General features: G+C 42.9%; 1 protein-coding gene across 3 annotated transcripts in view; it reads left to right on the forward strand.

The window, feature by feature from the left end:
- Positions 1-12: 12 nt before the first annotated feature.
- Positions 13-20,403, forward strand: part of Urgcp (upregulator of cell proliferation) — a 47,815-nt gene continuing 27,424 nt past the window's right edge. The window contains exons 1-3 of one of the 3 annotated variants that reach the window (XM_059275506.1): positions 13-249; positions 7,099-7,174; positions 19,317-19,779. The gene's annotated coding sequence lies outside the window, so the exon portion shown is untranslated. The remainder of the gene's footprint in view (positions 250-7,098; positions 7,175-19,316; positions 19,780-20,403) is intronic. The other 2 variants (XM_059275505.1, XM_059275507.1) reach the window with 2 other exon arrangements.

The following is a 20,403-nucleotide window of genomic DNA, read 5'->3' on the forward strand; positions in this document are numbered from 1 at the left end:
CGTGCGCGCCGCGGGGCACTGTGGGGCGGTTGTCGTACGCGCCGCGGGCCCGCGCCGGAGAACTCGGTGGCGCACGGTCAGTTACTCGGCCACTGTCACCGGGCCCTGTGGCGCTGGTTTCGGCTAAGCGAGGGCCTAGGCACCGGGACGTGCCTGACACCGCAGGTGCCACACGCAATGCTCTCTGCCCCCGCCTGGGCTCCTCCCCAGGCTGTCACATAACTCCTGAGCTTAGTGGTTCTCAGCTCTGTAAGTATTCACTCGCTTTTATACGCTTTCTGGGCAGAAGTGTTAGAGCTATTTCCGAATACGCGTAGGTGCTGAGTACAAATACATCTACATGTCTGGAGAGCTGCATTTTCAGTAGTACTTAGGTAGTTTTCACGCACTGCCGAGGTTGAGACTCAGTCTGAAAGAGCACACCCCAAGCGAAACTGTTTCCCCAAGACATCCGAGGTGTCGAAGACCGAATAGTTACAAACTAATCAGTATGTCACAAAATCAGCGTGTGATAGATTGTAGCAAAAAATCTTAAAAATGAAGTAGGATACAATAAAATACACTGTATCAGCGTATCTCATACAGTAAAGAATCGGGAAGGTTCTGTTACTGTGTCTGCAAATACCATATATTTATCTAGACATATACTTAATAGGGTATGTTAATACAATAACTCCAGGACCAAAGGTGTTCCAAGGTCAGCCTGGGCAACATAGTGAGTTTGAGGCTAGCCTAAATTGCAGAGTAAGAGCATGTTTTTAAAAAGGGGGGGAATGCCAAAAGGAATGTTTAAAACGCATTGGAGGAGTTGAGATGACTTAGTGAGGAAGAGTGCTTGCTGTGCAGGCTTGAGGACCTGAGTTCATGAGCACCCACATAAAAAGTGGAGCATGGCTGTTCATGCCTGTAATCGGAGGTGGTGGTGACAGGAGGATCCCCAGAACTAGCTTAGCCTAGACAGTGAGCTTCCAGTTAAGTGAGAGACCTTGCGTCAAAGGCAGTAATGTAGAGAGCAGTGGAGAGCGACGCCTGACCTTCTACTCTGGCCTCTTGTGTTCCTGCACCACATGCGTACAAACCCTGCCCCAAACGAAAACAATGTCTTGAACACTTAATGTGCTTTCCCAGCCAGGTCCCTGCAGTCCGTTCTCCTATTCCCCTAATCTGTCTTAAACACATGTCCTCCAAATGTAAGCTGTCCTCCAAATGTAAGCCTTGCCTAGCTTCATCCTCTTCCAAACCCATTAAGGAAGCCCCATGGCCTATAGGAATACATTTAGGGCTCTCTGTGATCCCTCAGGATCTAGTGTCCATGAGCTTTACTTCCTTACCTCTGGTTCTGCAATTTCTCTAGGGCCAGGCACTGGTGGCTCACACATTTAATCCTAGCACTCAGGAGGCAGAGGCAGGCAGATCTCTGAGTTCCAGGCCAGCCTGGTCTACAGAGTGAGTTCCAGGACAGCCAGGGCTACACAGAGAAACCCTGTCTTGAAAACACAGGAAGCGGAGGGAGGGTGGGTGGGGGGAATGGATGATGATTGATTTTTACAGGTACTTCTTTTGCATTATTTATTTGGAGACAGGGTCTCTCTACATAGCCCTGGCTGTCCTATAACTCACTCTGTAGACCAAATTGACCTCTAATTCACAGAGATCCACCCACCTCAGTGTCCTGAGTGCTGGGATTAAAGGCATGTGCTATCATGTCCTGCACCTTCTACATTTGAAAATCTTGGCTTACTTTTTTTTTTCTTTAGATTTATTTTATATGTATGAATGTTTTGCTTGTATGCTTGTATGTATGTGTCCACAGAGGTTTGAAGAAGATAGAAGGGTTGGATTTCCTAGAACTGGAGTTAAAGGTGGTTGTGTGCTGCCGTGAGCCACCATGTGGTCCTTGGTCCTTTGCAAGAACAAATGCTCTAAACCACTGAGCCATCTCCCTAGCACCTTGGCCTGCTTTCATCTTTTGTTTTTCTTGAGCAATCTTCCAAAGCCAGTTTGAGCATCACTCAAATGCTTAGGTAAAAGGTCTTCCTTTTCGAGTCATATTTTCACAGCACACATTTCCAGCTGGGTACAGTGGCTGTCACTTTTACTCCAGTGACTTTGGAAGCTGAGACAGGAATATTGTGAGTTGGGGGCCAACCTGGGCAGTGTATAAGAATCTATCATTTTAAAAAAATGTAAACAAATGTAATGGGGGTTGGTGCCTTGCGCCTGATATCCCAGCACTTAGGAGGCTGAGACAAAAGGATTGCTGTTAGTTCCAGGCCAGACTGGGCTACAAAGTGAAACCGTTTTTCAAAAAAACCAAAAAGAACCAGGCATGATGGCACACACCTATCACTTAGTCCTAGCACTTAGGAGGCGGAAGCAGATCTCTGTGAGTTTGAGGCTAGCCTGGTCTATATAGCACCAACCAGGGTTACATAGTGAGATATTGTCTCCCAAAAAGCAGGCAAGGAAACAACAATAAAACAACCCCTCCCCCAACGTTGGTCACCTTGCAGAGAATAAGAGACTTTGGAACACTCAGCCCTAAATAGGACATCTGTATACTGTCTCCTCAAAGTTCAGAGATCTATGTGGATGAGGGGCAGAAAGATTGTCAGAGCCTGAAGTGATGTATAACTTCAAGGGAAGAGCTTTTTCCAGACACGCCGGGCAGGTGCATGTGTGAGCTCACAGACTCACAAGGAGGCCAAGGCAGGCAGATCTCCGAGTTCCAGGCCAGCCAGGGCTACACAGAGAAACAAGACTCGCACAAGCTCAAGTCAGACAAGTCCAGCACTGAGAGCGGAAGTGGACACCCTAGCCAAGAAGCTCTTTGCAAGAGATCGCTGTTGGGAGAGGGAAGACCAGTTCCCTTCAGTGGAGTGACGCTGGGTATGTCAGCCACATTCAAGTCAGTCAACACAATTTGGACTTCATGTATGTGTGTGTGTGTGTGTGTGTGTGTATGTGTGTGTGTTTACATTCAAAAAGGGACAAATACTATAGAATTGTATTACATGAAATATATAAAATATACAAATTTATAGAGACAGAAAGATTAGACATTATCCCAAGATGGAGAAGAAAGGAGTATAGAGCAATGATTTCCTAAGTACAGAATCCCAGTCTTGTGTGATGGAAAAGTCCCACAAATGGACAGTAGTATCAGGACATAATATCATGAATGTAATAAATCAATACAATTAATGTAATTAATGAATATCAAATATAATTATTGAATACTGCGAATGTAATCAATGAATACCACAAATGTAATTAATATCATGAGTGTAATTAATGAATATCATGAGTGTAATTTTAAAAAAGCAAATAAATAAAATATTTAAAGAAAAAGAAAAAGAGGGCTGAAGAGATGGCTCAGTGATTAAGAGTACTGGTTGCTCTTCCAGAGGTTCTGAGTTCAATTCCCAGCAGCCACGTGGGATCTGATGACCTCTTCTGTCATGCTGTACAGGAAGACAGATCACAGATATACATAAATAAATAATTTTTTTTCTTTTTTCTTTTTTTTAAACATTTTTAACTATAACTTCTCTGCTTTGGGGGGAAGAAAGGGTTTATTTAGCTTACACTTGAGCATTGCTGTTCATATTGAAGGAAGTCAGGACAGGAACTCAAACAGGGCAGGAACTTGGAGACAGGAGCTGATGCAGAGGCCATTTAGGGGTGCTGTTTACTGGCTTGCTTCCCATGGCTTGCTCAGCCTGCTTCCTTAAAGAACCCAGGACTACCAGCCCAGGGATGGCCCTGCCCACCATGGGCTGGGCCCTCCCCCATTGATAACTAATTGGGAAAATGCCTTACAGCTGGATCTCCTGGAGGTATTTCCTCAACTGAGGCTCCTTCCTCTCTAATGACTCCAGCTTGTGTCAAGTTGACATACTAAACCTGCCAGTACAACTGACCCGTTGTCAACTTGACACACAAACCATCACTATTAAGTCACATCTCTTCCATTCTTACTCATCCCCAAGATCTCACATTAAAATCATAAATAATTTTAAAAGTCCCACAGTCTACAAATTCAAACACATTAAAACTTCAGTCTCTTTAAAACATCCAATCTCTTTTTAAAGTTCAAGTCTTTCATCTGTGGGCTCCTTTAAAAATCAAACTTAAATACCTTCTTCAAGTGGGAAGAACCAGGGCACCTTATCTGAACCAAGCAAAACAAAGCTCCAACAGTATAAATAACTCAATGTCCGATTATCTGGGATTTACTCACGATCTTCTGGATTCCTTTAAAGGGCTTGTATCACTTCTCTGGCTCTGCCCTCTGCAGCACACACAGCTCATCTTCTAGGCTCCAGCTGGCTCCACTGCACTGCTGCTGCTGTTCTTAGTGGTCATCCCATGGTACTGGCATCGCCAAAATGCTGGAGTCTTCTACTCAGACTGGGCTGCACTTCTATCAACAGCCTCTCATCGGCTCTTTTCATATTGCCAAGCCTCAACTTCTTTGCATGACCCCTTCAGTCCTGTGCCTTCAACTGCTACTAAGGCTGCACCTTCACCAATGGCCACTTCTGGTCTCTCATAGTGCCATATCTCAGCAACTCTCCATGATCCCTTCGTGCCTTCAAAACCAGTACCAACCACCTGGGTGACTCTACACATTACCAAGTCCTGCTGCCAGCATGAGGTACAACCTTGGCTATCCCTGGAATACAGCTTCTCTGTGCTTTCAGCAAACACTTCCCACAGGAGTTCACCTCAGTGATGCTGGGCTCTTCTTAATTACCACTAATTTCTTAGCTCCAGCTAACCAGCATCAATTGTCCTAGTAACGTAAAGGTTTCACTTCAGTAGTTCTGGTACCTTGTTAATCAGATTCATCTGGTTCTTCAGCCCCAGCTAACCAGAACCACAGAATCTTAAATCAAATTAGCAAACATCCCTGGTAGAGTCTTTAATATTTCCTCTGAAATTTCACAAGCCAGGCCTCCATCTTCTTCATTGCTCTCAATATTCTTACCTTCCAAGTTCCCACAGAGCTCTTTATACTCAATGGCTCTTCCAGCCCAAAGTTCCAGAGTCCTTCCACAATCCTCCCCAAAACATGGTCAGGTCTGTCAAAGCAATACCCCACTATGCTGGCACCAATTTGTCTTAGGGTTTCTATAGCTGTGATAAAACATCATGACCATAAAAGAAGTTGGGGAGGAAAGGGTTTATTTGGCTTACAGTTCAACATTGCTGTTCATCACTAAAGGAATCCAGGACAGTAACACAAACAAGGCAGGATCCCAGAGGCAGGAACTGATACAGAGGCCATGGACAGGTGCTGCTTACTAGCTTGCTTCTTTTTTAAAAAGAAAAAAAGACTGTGAAGTTGGATGTGTAGGGAGGTGGGGAGGTGGGGGAGGGGAAAGAATATGATCAAAATACAGTGTATGAAATTCTCAAAAAATAAAAATCATTTAAAAAAAAAAAGAAAAAGACCAGCTCACTCCTTGTAATCTTAAGTACTTGGGAAGCAGAGGCCAGAGGATAACTGGGTTTAAGGGCAGTTATGACTACACAGTGAGACCCTACCCAATAAAACAAAACCCTGGAATAAAAATAAATAAATGTTAGTTCATGGACCACCCATCCCATATTATTTAGCACCCCCTGCACATACCTTGGAACAACTGACTCCAAATTTTTGTAATAGTTGATATATTTGTCTGATAAAAGACGCCTAGTGAACCTGAGTGAATGATAGCTGTTCCTGGGTAGTGGCTTTATTAATGACTGATTTTCAAGGTCTTCTACAGAGAATTTGATTATTTTCATAATCCAGGAAAAAAAAACCAACCCAGACCTCCCTAGAATAAAAAAGGAAAACTTTGACTGCTACTTTCTGTTGGTGACTTAGCCCATAGCTGTCTAAACTTTTTATTATGCATATGCATAATATTTAATATTTTGCCCTCCGAAATAATGTTAGGTATATAGATGCATTGCAGAAATAACACAAAAGGCTAGGTATGGGCCTAGAGAGATGGATTAGTGATTAAGAGTACTGGTTGCTTTTGCAGAGGATCCAGGTTCTATTCCCAGCACTCCCATGTGGCTCACAACCATATGTAATTCCAGTTCCAAGGGATCCATGCCCTCTTTCTGGCCTCTGGGCACCAGGCATGCACATACTACACATACATGAATGCAGGCAAAACAGGCATAAAATAATCTAAAAAAAAAATTAAACAAGCCAGGCAAGATGGCTCAAACCAGTAATCCTAGCACTTAAGATGTAGAGGCAAACAGATCTGAAGTTCAAGGTCATTCTTGGCTGCATAGCAAATTTGAGGCCAGCCTGGGCTATATGAGACTCTATTTCAAACAAAATCCAATAACAACAAAACACCTGTGGGAAGGGGAGAGTTACTACTTTATTAGAGTTAACACATATATAAAGAAATCAGAAGACATACAAAGAGAAAAATATGGCCCATTCAGAAGGGGGGAAAAGTATATTCCTGAAAAAAGCCCCACAGCAGCTCTACATAACAAAAATTCAAGCAAAAACTGGCATTGTGGTGCAGATCTGTGACCTCAGCACGGAGGAGAGATGTGGGAGCAGGAGAAGCAGAAATCCAACATCATTCTTTGCTGTATAAGAAGTTAGTCGGGCCAAATGAGACCATGTCTCAAACAATAACAAGCTCAAAGATAGAGTTTTGGTGGCTGGAAAGATGGTTTAGTAGTTAAGGGTACTTGTTGCTCTTGCAGAGGACCCAGGTTTGGTTCTCAGCACTTACACAGAGGCTCACAGACATACTCATCTCCAGTTCCAGGGAATCCCAATGCTTTCTTCTGGCTTCCACGGTCACCAGGCATGTACATACATACATGCAGGCAAACATTTTTTTTTTTTTGAAAGATACATGATGTGGTAGTTTGATTGGGAGGTGATTGAAATAATTGGCCCCCACAAGCTCATAGGGAATGGCACTACTAGGAGGTGTGGCTTTATTGGAGTAGATATGGCCTTGTTGGAGGAAGTATGTCACTGTGGGGGTGGGCTTTGAGGTCTCATATATGCCCAAACCATGCCCAGTGTCACAGTCCATTTTCTGTTGCCTTCTGATCAAGATGTAGCCAGCACCATGTCTGCCTGCATGCCACCATGCTCCCCGCTGTGATGATAATGGACTGAACCTCTGAAACTGTAAGTGAACCACTCCAATTAAATGTTTTCCTTTATAGGAGTTGCCGTGGTTATGGTGTCTCTTTACAGCAATAGAAACCCTAAGACACATGAAAAACAGTTTCTTATGTGTATGTTATGTTTGTGTATCACATGTGTGTCTGGTGCCTGAGGAAACCAGAAAAGGATGTTGGATTTCCTGGAACTGGAGTTATAGATGGTTGTGAGCTACTCTGTGGGTACTGGGATTGTAACCCATGTCCTCTGCTGGAGCAGCCAGTGTTCTTAACTACTGAGCCATCTCATAGCTGCTAAAAAGATACATTTTTAAAATTACATTTTTTTGTGGGTGGATGTATGGGTAGGTATGTGAGACAGTTCTCTCTTCCCATCATGTGGGTCTTGGGGATTCAGTTTGGGTCATCAGGCTTGAATTTGGTTGGTGGCAAGTTCCTTTACCTATTGAGCTAGCTCATTAGCTCTCTCAAAGATAAATTCTTAAAGATGTTCAAAGAATTGATAATGTGGAAAAATTTAAGAAAAGTATGTGTGTATAAGATACCAAGTCGACTAAAGGGATTCAGATGCTGAAAAGAAGCCAGGGGTGGTGGGGCATGCTTGTCCTGGTTAGCTTTGACTATCAACTTGACACCGACTAGAATCACTTGAGAAGAGCTTCAGTTGAGAAGTTATCTAGATCAGTTTGGCCTGTGGCTATGTCTGTGGATATTGTCTCGATAATTGCTATAGGAAGGCCCAGCTCACTCTGGGCAACTCCATTCTCTAGTCAGGCGATCCTCAAGTCTCTAAGAAAGCTTAAGCATGAGCCTGTGTGGCAGCCAACCAGCAACCATGGTCCCTGCTTTATTTATCTCTTTGGGAAGTGAGTCCCATGGCTGGAGGTAATGCTGTGTGGGATAGCAAGCAGGCCTGCGTCCCATGCTGTCTTGACTTCCTTCAGTGATAAACTGTGACTTGGAGTTTTAAGTCAGTGAGCCTTTCCTAAATCACTTTTGGTCAGAGGGTTTCATCACTGAAATGAAATCACAACAATGCTTGGAAGCCTAGCACTTGAAGTGGAGGCATAGGGATCTTAAACTGGAGTTCAGCCTAGACTGTTAGGAGACCTGGTTTTTTTGTTTTTGTTTTTTGAGACAGGATTTCTCTCTGCGTAGCCCTGGGTGTCCTGGAACTCACTCTGTAGACCAGGCTGGCCTTGAACTCAGAGATCTGCCTACCTCTGTCTCCTGAGTGCTGTAATTAAAGGTGTGCGCCACCACCACCCAGCCGGGTTTTTTTTTTTTTTTTCTTTTCCCGAGACAGGGTTTGTCTGTGTAGCTTTGTGTCTTTCCTGGATCTCGCTCTGTAGACCAGGCTGGCCTCGAACTCACAGAGATCCGCCTGCCTCTGCCTCCCGAGTGCTGGGATCTTGTGCCACTACTGCCCGGCGGTTTTTGTTTTTTTAGTGTAGCTTTCACTTAATTCACAGTTCTAACAATTAGACACATAAGGTTGGATGGCTGTAACTGCTCAATTTCTCCTCATGGTGCTCCATGGTGAAAATCTCCAAGGTAAGCAATAGTGCAAAAAGACAAAGGTGCTGAACTCCTATGACTGTTAACTCATTCCCTCAAGAAAAGCATTCTAGAGCTAGAGAGATGGCTGTGCTCTAAGTCACCTATATTGTGTAAAATAGTGGCACAGCCTGTGGGTTGCCCTGAGAACATTTTATAAGCAGCCTTTGACTGGCTTTTGAAGTTGGAGGATCTTGCTCTGGATGCACAAGTAAATACCACCATCTGCCAACAATAGGGGTAGGTATCATCCACAGAGCACAGACTGATTAATGACTTACTCCTGGAAGAAGAGAGGGAGCTATTTTGTAAATTTACTGGGGCAAATGGAGACTTTGGGGGTATGTGGGCAGATTAAAATCATATCAAACAAATCAGGCCCAAGAACTTATCTGACATGCTAGCCACTAGCCTGGAGAAAGGGTGTAATTCCCTCAACCTGGACCTCAGAAAGTGGTAGATACCTAGTGGCAATGGCCCCATCTACCCTATCATCTGATCCTTGGGGTATGACAGATAGAGAACTCTAGACTACCCTTGGAGCCTCAGTTAGTCTTGGTCCACTACCGTTGACATGCTCTACCTGCTTGCTTCCTGTATACCTGAACTTGGCATTTCTTGCTCTTAGCCCTAGTTCTGCCTTTGACCTTGGAGCTGGAACGCTGCAGCTTTACTTTCAACCCTGTCAACAGCTTCTTCCATTGTCTTAGTCACTGTCCTACTGCTGTAAAGAGACACCATGACCAAAGCAACTCTTATAAGAGAAAGCATTTAATTGGGACTTGCTTACAGTTTCAGACGTTTAGTCCATTGTCATCATAGTGGGAGCATGGCAGCAGGAAGGCAGACATGGTGCTGGAGAAGTAGCTGAGAGTTCTACATCTTGAGCTGCAGGCAGGCAGGAGGAGAGAGACACTGACTGGGCTAGCTTGGGCTTTTGAAACCCCCAGACCCACCCCTAGTGACACACTTTCTCCAACAAGGTGCCACCTCCTAATCTTTCTCAAGTAGTGCCCCTCCCTGATGACTAAACATTCAAATATATGAGCCCTATGAGGGCCATTCTTAGTCAGACCACCACACCAGTGGTTGGTTTGGGTTCATTGTGTTAGCAATGTAGATTCTACTTGCATTTCTCTTAGTCTACTTGAACTCTAATGTAGCCTCCTTAACTTGTATTCTTTCTGTAAACCATGTATGTGCATGTATATAGGTATATTTACTCTTGTGCTATGTGATATGAGAGTTAGTAATGAAGATTGGAATAAAGGAGCTGAGGAGATGATCCAGTGGTTAAGTGCCTGATATTCAAGTGCAAAGACAGGAATTCAGATCTCCAGAACCAAGGTAAATGCCAAGTGGGTGTTGCAACTGTAATTTCAGCCTCAGAAGGCAGGGACAGATTGTGCACAGACAAGCTGACTAGGGAGACTAGCCATAGTGGCCTGAGCTCGGGGTTTGACTGACAGACTCTGCCTCCTTGAATAAAAATAATCGATGGTAACTGGACGGTGGTGGCACATATTTGTAATCCCAGCACTAGGGAGGGCAGTTCAAGGCCAGCCTGGTCTACAAAGCAAGTTCCAGAACAGCCAGAACTGTTACACAGAGAAACTGTGTCTTGAAAAACAAAAACAAACAAAAATGATGGTGATGATTTCCAACATCAGTGTCAGGATTCTACATGCACAAATGTATGCCCACACATGCATGCACCCAAGGAAAAAAATATTGTAATGAAAGGCTCTGCATTTGCCTTGGCCAGATTACCAAGGTAAATAGGATTATCTAGTTGCCACTGAAACCATTGAATCTTGTGAATTTACCCATAGTTGATAAATTCTGACACTGTAGAAAGATACATGTTTGACTGCGTTTCTAGCATAGTATGCTTAGCACTCACTATATAGAGGATGACCTTGAACTTTTTACTCTCCTGCCCCCTCTGAGTGCTGGGATTACAGGGTTTTGCTACCACATCCAGTGTTTTCCCATTTGTAAGCTTTTCTTTTTCTTCTGTAAATGGTTTTTGTATGTGTGTCTAATTGCCTTGATAGAATTTTTAGTCCTATTCTATAGTACTAACTCACTATAGAAGTGATTAAAATAGGCTTCTCTTCCTCTCTCTCCTTCCCTCTTTATTCCTCCCTCTCCTTCCTCTCTTCCCTCTTTTCCTCTTCTCCTTCTCCTTTCTCCCCATCTTTCCCTTCCTTTTCTTTTCTTTTTGTGACAGGGTCTCACTAGGAAGCTCAGACTTATCTCAAACTCACTAAGTATTGCCCTGGCTGGTTGTGAATTCAGTCCTCCTGCTTCAACCCCCTGAGTGCTGGGATTACTGATGTGAACCACCATTTAGTTCTGGAGACCTAACCCAGGCCGGCAGTGTCGGTGTTCTGTCTTAGGAGGATCGGTTGAAGAAAGAGGGTCACTACAGAATGTAATTCAGGCTTTCTGCAGTAGGGAGGAACCGTTTCTGTGAACTGAAACCTGAACAGCTGTGCAAAGGCGTATTTATTGACTGTTACACGAAAGTTGTTTTTTGGGTAAAACAAGATCTTCATACCCCTGATCTAATCTGTATGTTTTCTGAGTGAAAATATCACACCCTGCAACTTTAGTCCTTATTGTATACTGCTTGAAGTACCCAATAATGCAAGACATTCCAGGTGTGCCAGGACCATCTTATGACCAAAGTCATGCAAAGGCTGTAAAGCTCCTCCGGAAAAACAGCTCTATAGATAACAGAAAACAATCACTGATTTCCACAATGATTTCTTCAAGGTCTAGGTACTTAGAGAAAACAACTGTTTCATTCTAATGTTCACCCTAGATACAATGACTCTACTGTTTTTCCCTCTACAGGCGATCTACAAATTGAGTATATCCCCAGCCTAGTATACATCCCTTTAATATGCTGCTGGATTAGATTTGCCTGGGTTTTTTTTTCTTTTCTTTTCTTTTTTTGTTTTTTAAGAGTTTTCACTATGTAGCCCAGGCTGGCCTCAAATTTAGGATCCTTCTGCCTCCTTCTGAGTGCTAAGATTGTAGGCAAGCCGCTACTCTTGAAGAGAGGGTGGGGAGTGGGAGAGAGAAACTGAGACTGAACCCATAGCCTCACATATGGTAGGTATTCCAGCCTGTATTTATTTATTTATTTAAAAACTATGTGTATGTCTGTGTGGGTATGTGCACAAGTGCAGGTGCCCATGGAGGTCAGAAGGTGGCACTGATCCTCCAGATCTGTAGTTACAGGGGTTTGTGAGCCCCCAATATAGGTGTAGGGGGCCTCTGGAAAAATTGTGCTGTGCTCTTAACTGCTCAGCTCCAGCCCCTACCCAGGCCATTTTTAAAAACCACTTTTTCTTTCTTTCTTTCTTTTTTCTTTTTCTTTTCTTTTCTTTTTTTTTTTTTTTTTTTGAGCTAGGGTCTCACTATGTAGCTCTGGCTGTCATGTAACTCACAATATAGATCAGGCTGGCCTCAAACTAGCAGAGATCTACCTGCATCTGCCTCCCAAGTGCTGGGCATATGAGGATTTCTGTAGCTAAATTCTGAGGGATATCCGTCAGTAGGTTACTTTCTTTATCTAGTTTTATTTTATTTCAACTTCCCTCCCCTTTCTTTCCTGGACTTATTATTAGAGTAATGCTGGCCTTATGCAGTGAATTAGAAACCTATCTTTGTTTTAAAAATATAAGCGGCACTGGTTAACATGCGGAAAGGTCATGAGGCACGAGCCACGACAAAATCAGAGCTTTATTAGGAGGAAGGGGGGACAAAAGAACCAGGCCTGGGGAAGAAGCACATGCAGAGAGCAGAGAGAGAGATAGTGGGGGAGGAGAGAACAGAGAAGAGAGAGGAGGAGTCTGTGTCCTGCTTTTTAAGGATTCCTGTGTACATGCGCAAGTGGGCTTACTGAGCTATGCCAGGCATGTGCTGATTGCGTGACCGTGCTGCGTGCATTTGCGCAATCACACAGCACACGGATGACGTAAGACCTCTTGCTTAGCTCCTGAACTGCTCATGTGTGGTCATGCAGCTGGAGTGGTAGCAGAATCCTAACACCTATCCTTTCTCTTGTGTTTTTTAAGCAGGATTGGTGTTAGCTTTCTAAACACTTGGAAGAACTTACTAGTGAAGACATTTGGTCCTAGACTTTGGAAGTTTTTGATTAGTGATTCAATGTTTTTACTTCTTGCAGGATCATTTAGATTTTCAGGGTTTTTCTTTTATTTATACATGTGTCTGTGTGGGCATGTCCATGAAGGTCAGAAGACAGCTTATGGGGATTGGTTCTTTCCTTCCACCATGTGAGTTCTGGGGATCCAACTTGGGTCCTCAGCCATGGGAACAGGTACCTTTACCTGTTGAGCCATCTTGCATGCCCAGATGTTCAGGTTTTTGACTTGGTTTATGTTATAGTTTGAATGTGACATGTCCCCCATGGCTTATGTGTTTGCATACTAGGGACACTGTTTGGGGAGTTGTAGAACCTTTAGGAGATGGGGCCTGGCCTAGGTAGAGCAAATGGGTTATGAAGTTCCAAGGGACCTTATGGATTATAGCTTAGCTTAGCTTCTGGCCAGGCTCTGTGTCCTGATAGCCAATACAATGTAAGCAGCTGTCTCATGCTCCTGGCACCATGCCATGCATGCCATGATGGACTTACTTTTGAACTATAAGTCAAAACAAATTCTTCCCCTCTTAATCTTGCTGTAAGGTATTTTGTCACAGTGATAAGAAAAGTAACTAGTAACTTCAAAATAATTTATATTTCTGGGAATTTGCTCATTTCATCAGGATTATCTAATTTGTTGGTGTTCAACTCTTCTTTTCATTCTTTTTTCCATAAGATTAATAGCAATGTCTCCATTAATATTTCTGAATTTAGTTGTATATGCTTCCCCCCCTCTCCCCAGCCCCCGCTTTGTTAGTTTGGCAAATTGTTAACTTTTTTTTCCCCAAGAAACAAAACCTGTTGTTCAATTGTGTGTGTGTGTGTGTGTGTGTGTGTGTGTGTGTGTGTGTGTGTATACGTGCACATACATTTGGGTGCCCAAAGAGGCCAGAGGCACTGGCTCTTCCAAGAGCTGGAGTTGTTTCAGGCTGCTGTGAGCTGCCTGACATCGGTGCTGGGAACTGGACTCAGGTCCTCTGGAAGAGCAGTATGTGCCCTTATCTGAGCCATAGCTGGCCCCAGGAAACAACTTTGGGGGCTGGTAATACAGTTCAGCTGCTAGAATCTTGACTTAGCACACATAAATCTGTTGTGGTGGCACATTCTTGTAACCCCAGCACTGGGGAGGTGGAGGCAGGAAGATCAGAAGTTCGAAGTCATTCTTGACTTAGAGCAAGTTGGTAGGGCTGGATGATTAAAAAAAAAAAAAACAAAAAACCATTTGAGTCTAATAGCCGGGTGGCAGTGGTAGCACACACCTTTAATCCCAGCACTTGGGAGGCAAATGCAGGTGGATCTCTTGAGTTCGAGGCCAGCCTGGTCTACAGATCAAGTTCCAGGACAGCCAGGACTGTTACACAGAGAAACCTTGTTTTGAAAAACCAAAACAACCAAAATGAAACAAAAAATTTGGGTTTAAAGGGTTGGCTCTGTGGTTAAGAGCACTGTTGCTCTTCCAGAGGACCCAGGTTCAAGTCCCAGCACTCATATGGCAGCTCACAATGGCTTGTAACTCCAGTTCCAAGGGATCCATGTGGTATACAGATATGCATGCAGGTAAAACACTCATACACATAAAATAATACATCTTTTTAAAAAGTTTAATAAAACATTCATTGAGTTGTGCAGCAGCAGACTATTTGCTTAGCTTTCAAAAGGTCTTGGGTTCAATCTTACCACTACAAATTAAACAAATAAACTTTGTTGATTTTTTAAAATACTAATTCAAGTTAACTGAAATTATTTCTCACTGTAAGTTTTTGTGGGTTTTTTTTAACTTTTTATTTGTTTATTTGGGGTGGGGCAGAAACCCTGTGTGTGGGTGTGCAAGGTCCATGTGGAAAGGTCAGAGGACATCTTGTGGTAGTATATTCTCTTATACCATCACATAGGTCTTAGGGATTGAACTCAGGATGACAGGCATGGCAGCAGGTACCTTCACCCACTGATCCATCTCACCAGCTTCTTTTGAGACAGAGGCTTATGTAGCACGTAGTTCATGCTAGCATCAGACTCCTTATGTAGCAGAAGCTGGCCTTGAATTCCTGATTTTCCTTCCTCCATCTCCCAACAAGTGCTGATTATAGGTGTGTGCCCAGTTCCATCTTACCATAAATTTTAAAGCATTCTACAACGTGGAGAACTCTCATGTGTTTTACAAGTTTTCTGAGAATAAATATTGCTGTCAGTATTTTATTTTTTATAAAGAGCAAGGTCCATAAATGTCCTTTTAGTCAAGCATGGTAGCACAACACATCTGTGATCCTTGTACTTGGGAGGTAGGGGTAGACGATCAGGCGTTTGAGGCAAGTCTCATTTAGCTACATAGTGAGTTTTAGGCAAACCTATGCTACAAATGACCCTGTCTCAAAACATCAAAAACATTCTCTTTTTCTTTTTTTATTCCTCATGCATTCTTGGAGGTTGAAGCAGGAAGATAATGAGTTTGAAGAGGCCAGCCTGGGTTAAACAAGATCTTTCTTTAAAAAAAGAAAGAAGGGCGCTGGAGAGACGGCTCACAGGTTGAGCACTGGCTGCTCTTCCAGAGGTCCAGGGTTGAATTCCCAGCAACCACATGGTGGCTCACAGCCATCTATAATGGGATCTGATGTTCTCTTCTGGCATACAAGTGTACATGTTGATAGAGCACTATATACATAAATAAGTCTTTAAAAAATTATTTTAAAAAAAAAAAGGGCTGGGTAGTGGTGGCACATACCTTTAATCCCAGCACTCTGGGAGGCAGAGGCAGAGAGGAAACACTAGAATGTTCTAGACTAGATTCCTAACTTTAAACAGGACTCTATGACTTCCCTTTAAAGAGGTAACTTGTATTAAATAAAATCATAAGAGAAAGATTCTGATCTTATAGGGTAGGTGTCCTTATAAGAAAAGAAGATGCACTGGAAAGATGGGTTGGTGGTTAGAAGCTCTTGCTGCTGGTGGTTTGAATGAGAGTGGCCCCCATAGGCTCTTACGTTTTTGTTTTTTTTAATTTTTTTTTTTTTTCATTTTACAAACCAACCCCTGTTCCCTCTCCCTCCCTGGCTCACATGTTTTAATGCTTGGTCTCCAGTTGGTAGAACTGGTTAGGAAGGATTAGGAGGTGTGGCCTTGTTGGAGGAGGTGTGTCACTAGGGGTGGGCTTGGAGGATTCAGCAGACCATTCCCAGTCTCTCTCTGCCTCATGATTGTACCTCAAGATGTGAGCTCTCGGCTACTGCTTTAGGGCCATGTCCTCTGCTATGATGGTCATGGACAATATAAGCCTCAAATAAACTCTCTCCTATAAGTTGCGTTGGTCATGGTGTTTTATCACAACAATAGAAAATTAAGACAGAAGCTGGTAGCAGGGGTGGGATATTAATGGACAGGCTCAACTATGCTATTTTCGGAGGAATGTGGACATTCCTCCAAATGTGAGACTTTGGACAGGGAGAGTGATTGGAGCTGTAATGGGGCTTAACAGGCATAGTAGGAGCTTAGAAGATGACAATTTTGAGAGCCACGTGGACTGTGGAGGCCCACTTACAACATTTCAGAGGGGAACAGTATTAGCAACTGCTGGAGATCATTCTTGTGATATTTCAGCAAAGAATATGCTTTTTGCCTATGTCCTAAGAATCTGTCTTAGACTAAATTGAAATGTAATGAACTCATTTTTTTTTTCTTTTTGGTAGAGATTTCAAGACAGCCTAATATTGCCATTGTCATGTGGTTATTTGTAATCATTCTTATGCAGGTATACAATGAAAAGGACATACAAAATGTACAGTATAAGTTAAACAGAACACTTGGAAATTTAATGATAAAGGAAGTCGCGCCCTTAGGGCAGACCCTACCCAACTAAGCTTCTAACTTGTGAAAAAGAAAGGCCTGAGGAATTTTCACTCCTAAAAAGCAACAACAGCCGGGCGGTGGTGGCGCACGCCTTTAATCCCAGCACTCGGGAGGCAGAGCCAGGAGGATCTCTGTGAGTTCGAGGCCAGCCTGGGCTACCAAGTGAGTTCCAGGAGAGGCGCAAAGCTACACAGAGAAACCCTGTCTCGGAAAAAAAAAAAAAAAAAAAAAAAAAAAAAAAAAAAAAAAAAAGCAACAACAAATTGGAGCTTGAGGCTGCTCTTGTAGAGGATGAGGGTTTGTTTCCCAGCACTCCTATGGTACCTCACAACTGTATGACTCCAGTTCCAGGGAATCTGATGCCTTCTTCTGGCTTCCACAGGTACTTCACACATGTGATACAGTTCCATATCTATAAAAATCAAATGATGTGAGAAGCTAAAAAACGAAACACAAAGGCAGGAAGACATCTTAGAGAATGCCTGCTCTCATCCTCCCATGCATATGCAGAAGAGGCTCTACAGGGTACAAGAATCAACTATCCAATCAGAAAACAACCACAATAAACAGATCTTGGACCTCTAGCCATCCCAACATCAAGAAAATAAATTCCTGTTGTTTCTGGCACCCAGTCTGCTGATAGTTTTGGTAGTCTGAGCAGATAAACACAAAAAAATGAACCTTGAATACATTGTGCTAAGTGAAACTAGCTGGTCATGAAGTGCAGCTATGATCCCATTAAACAGATCCATAGAAAAAGAACATTCAAATAGCCACAACAGAATAGAGTTTATAAGGTAGGGAAAGTGGGAATGGAGAGTTACTGTCTAAAGGATAAGTTTCTGTTCCAGATGATGACAGAGTTCTAAAAATGAAAATGGTGATCGTTACTTAATGTTGTCAATTTACTTCATAGCACACTTGGATTAGCATGGTAAGGAATGGGTAAAAGTCTTTTTTTAAATTGATTTCCTTTCATTACAGATTATGTGTATCCATATTTAAGATGTTATACTTACTCAGAAATTACTTATTGTAAACTGACACAATTCACATATGAAGACTTCAAGTGAACTGAAATGTCAAAAAGAAACCATGGAAATATGAGACTGGGAATGGATAGCTAATATATTTGTAAATAATAGCATTTGTCAATTAAAATGAATACTACACTTTACCAAATACCAAGATATTTTTTCATTTTACTCTACATGAAGTGTATAAGATGGGATACTTTTTTCTCATATATGTCTCTGTTGTCTGGGCAATAGACGTAGCTCTGTCACCACTAAGAATGCAACACAGGGGGCTGGAGAGCAAGCTCAGCAGTTTAGAGCACTGGCTGCTTTTCCAGAGGACTTGGGGTGGGTTCCCAGCACCCATATGATTTCTCATATTTGTAACTCTAGTTCCAGGGAATCTAATGCTCTCTTTTGACCTTTGTGGACACTGCATACATATGGTAACACAGACATACATGCAGACAAAACACTCATCTGCATAAAAAAAATCTAGAAAAAATGCAACCAAAGGGCTTGAAAGACGAGATGCCTCAGCAGTTGAGAACACATACTCTCCTCGCAGAGCACCCAAGTTGTGTTTCCATGTCCACAGCTCTCAACCAATTCCCTGTGACTCCAGGTAAAGGGGCCACAGTACCTCTGGCTGTGTACATGCAGTCATGTGTACATGCCCATACACAGATACACGTACACTTAATTTAAAATAATTTTAAAATCCTGAAGGAAAATCTTAAAACAAAAACTGGGAGTGGTGGTGCATTCCTTCAATCCTAGCACTAAAGAAGGTAGAACCAGGCAGTTTAAACAAAGTTTAAAAATTAAGTTGAAAATATGATGCTGTGGGATGTTCTGTATGGCAAATGTGTTGCTAATTAGTCAATAAATAAAACACTGATTGGCCATTGGCTAGGCAGGAAGTGTAGGCGGGACAAGGAGGAGAATAAAGCTGGGAAGTGGAAGGCTGAGTCAGAGAGACACTGCCAGCCACCACGATGAGAAACAGCATGTGAAGATGCCGGTAAGCCACGAGTCATGTGGCAAGGTATAGACTTATAGAAATGGATTAATTTAAGCTATAAGAAAAGTTAGCAAGAAACCTGCCATGGCCATACAGTTTGTAAGCAATATAAGTCTCCGTGTTTACTTGGTTGTGTGGCTGTGGGACTGGCAGGTGAGAGAGATTTGTCCTGACTGTAGTCAGGCAAGAAAACTCTAGCTACAATATGAGGTGGTTTACTTATTTCTGTTATTTTGTTTTAGTTTTTGAGACAAGGGTCTCACTGTATAGCCCTGCCTAGTCTAGAGCTCACTATGTAGATCAGACTGTGTGGGGGTCTGTGCGACCTTCATGGCCAGCAGTGACAAGTTGAGGGAGTCAAGAAGGTAGTTCTGTTCAGCATGACTCAGTAGCCTGTGTCGGTTCAAACTTCTAGGGTCTGACTTCAAGTGGTTCATTTCAGGCATATATAAGCACAGCACAATTTGGTGAAAACTATCCTGGTGATTGATTAAGTGGAAGCTCTACCTTGGCTCCATCTCTTTTTCTCTAGACCCTGCCCAAGAAAGCCTACCAACTCTCTGAGGAAGTTGAAATTCTCTTGACCGCATCTAAAAAGAAAAAAGAAAACAAAAGCTAAATCATTATTGAGGGCTACAGAGTTTTCAGTGGTTGTGAACACTGACTACTCTTCCGAAGGATTCTCATTCGATTCACGGAATTCACCTGACTGCTCACGTGGCTGTGTGTAACTCCAGCTCCAGAGGCCTGAGATGAAAACACTCTACTCCTAAAACAAAATAAAAATTAAGATTTTTTTTAAAAAGTAAAAAAAAAAAAAAAAAAGAAAGCCTACCAAGCAGCGACTTCTCCGGAAGGCACTTAAGGCCCCTCCCTTGGAAGCAGCCTCATGATTTCCCCTCCTCCCCTGAGACCACCTGGGAATGCTTTGCTCAGATTAAAACCTGGACCAATTCAGCCTGATTTATTGCATTGGCGGAGAAACCAGTATTGGGGTAGGGAAACCTTTCGGTGATAATGAACTCAATCCTGTGTACACAACAAACCATACTTAGATCTCCTTGAGGAACAAACAAAGTAAAGCTAAATACAGATCAGACATGACTACATTGAAACTCTTTGTAAAGTTCATAAAGATAGGTTCTATAGATTGGCTAGGGGAGGGTCCAGTGCTGGGAAAAGTCTCTGGCCACGCATATAGCGAAGAGGTCACCAGGCTGGGAAGCATGTTGTTTCAGCCTTCTGACCAGGCAAAAGGTATTGCATCCCTTCTCTTGAAGGAACAATCCTGATGTTTAACATTCCAGGTTCCTCTAGTGCTCATCTGTGAGCATACAGACCTCCACGCCTCCTGTGAGGCTGTTCTTGAACTCACTTCTTCCTGTGCCTCCTGAGGGCTAGGATTTATGGTGTGCACCACCACACCCCACATTTTAAAAAATTTGTTTTAAAGAATTTCCTTTTGTAAATAAAATTGTAAACTCTGTGTGTGTGTGTGTGTGTGTGTGTGTGTGTGTGTGTACACGCGCACACATTATTTGGGCTTAGAGAGGAGAGAGAGGAATGCTGCTTTGGCTAAACCCAAGATTACATACATTGTAGTCCTAAGTAAACATAGT

This window comes from Peromyscus eremicus, chromosome 10, assembly GCF_949786415.1.
Source record: "Peromyscus eremicus chromosome 10, PerEre_H2_v1, whole genome shotgun sequence".
Taxonomy (NCBI): domain Eukaryota; kingdom Metazoa; phylum Chordata; class Mammalia; order Rodentia; family Cricetidae; genus Peromyscus; species Peromyscus eremicus.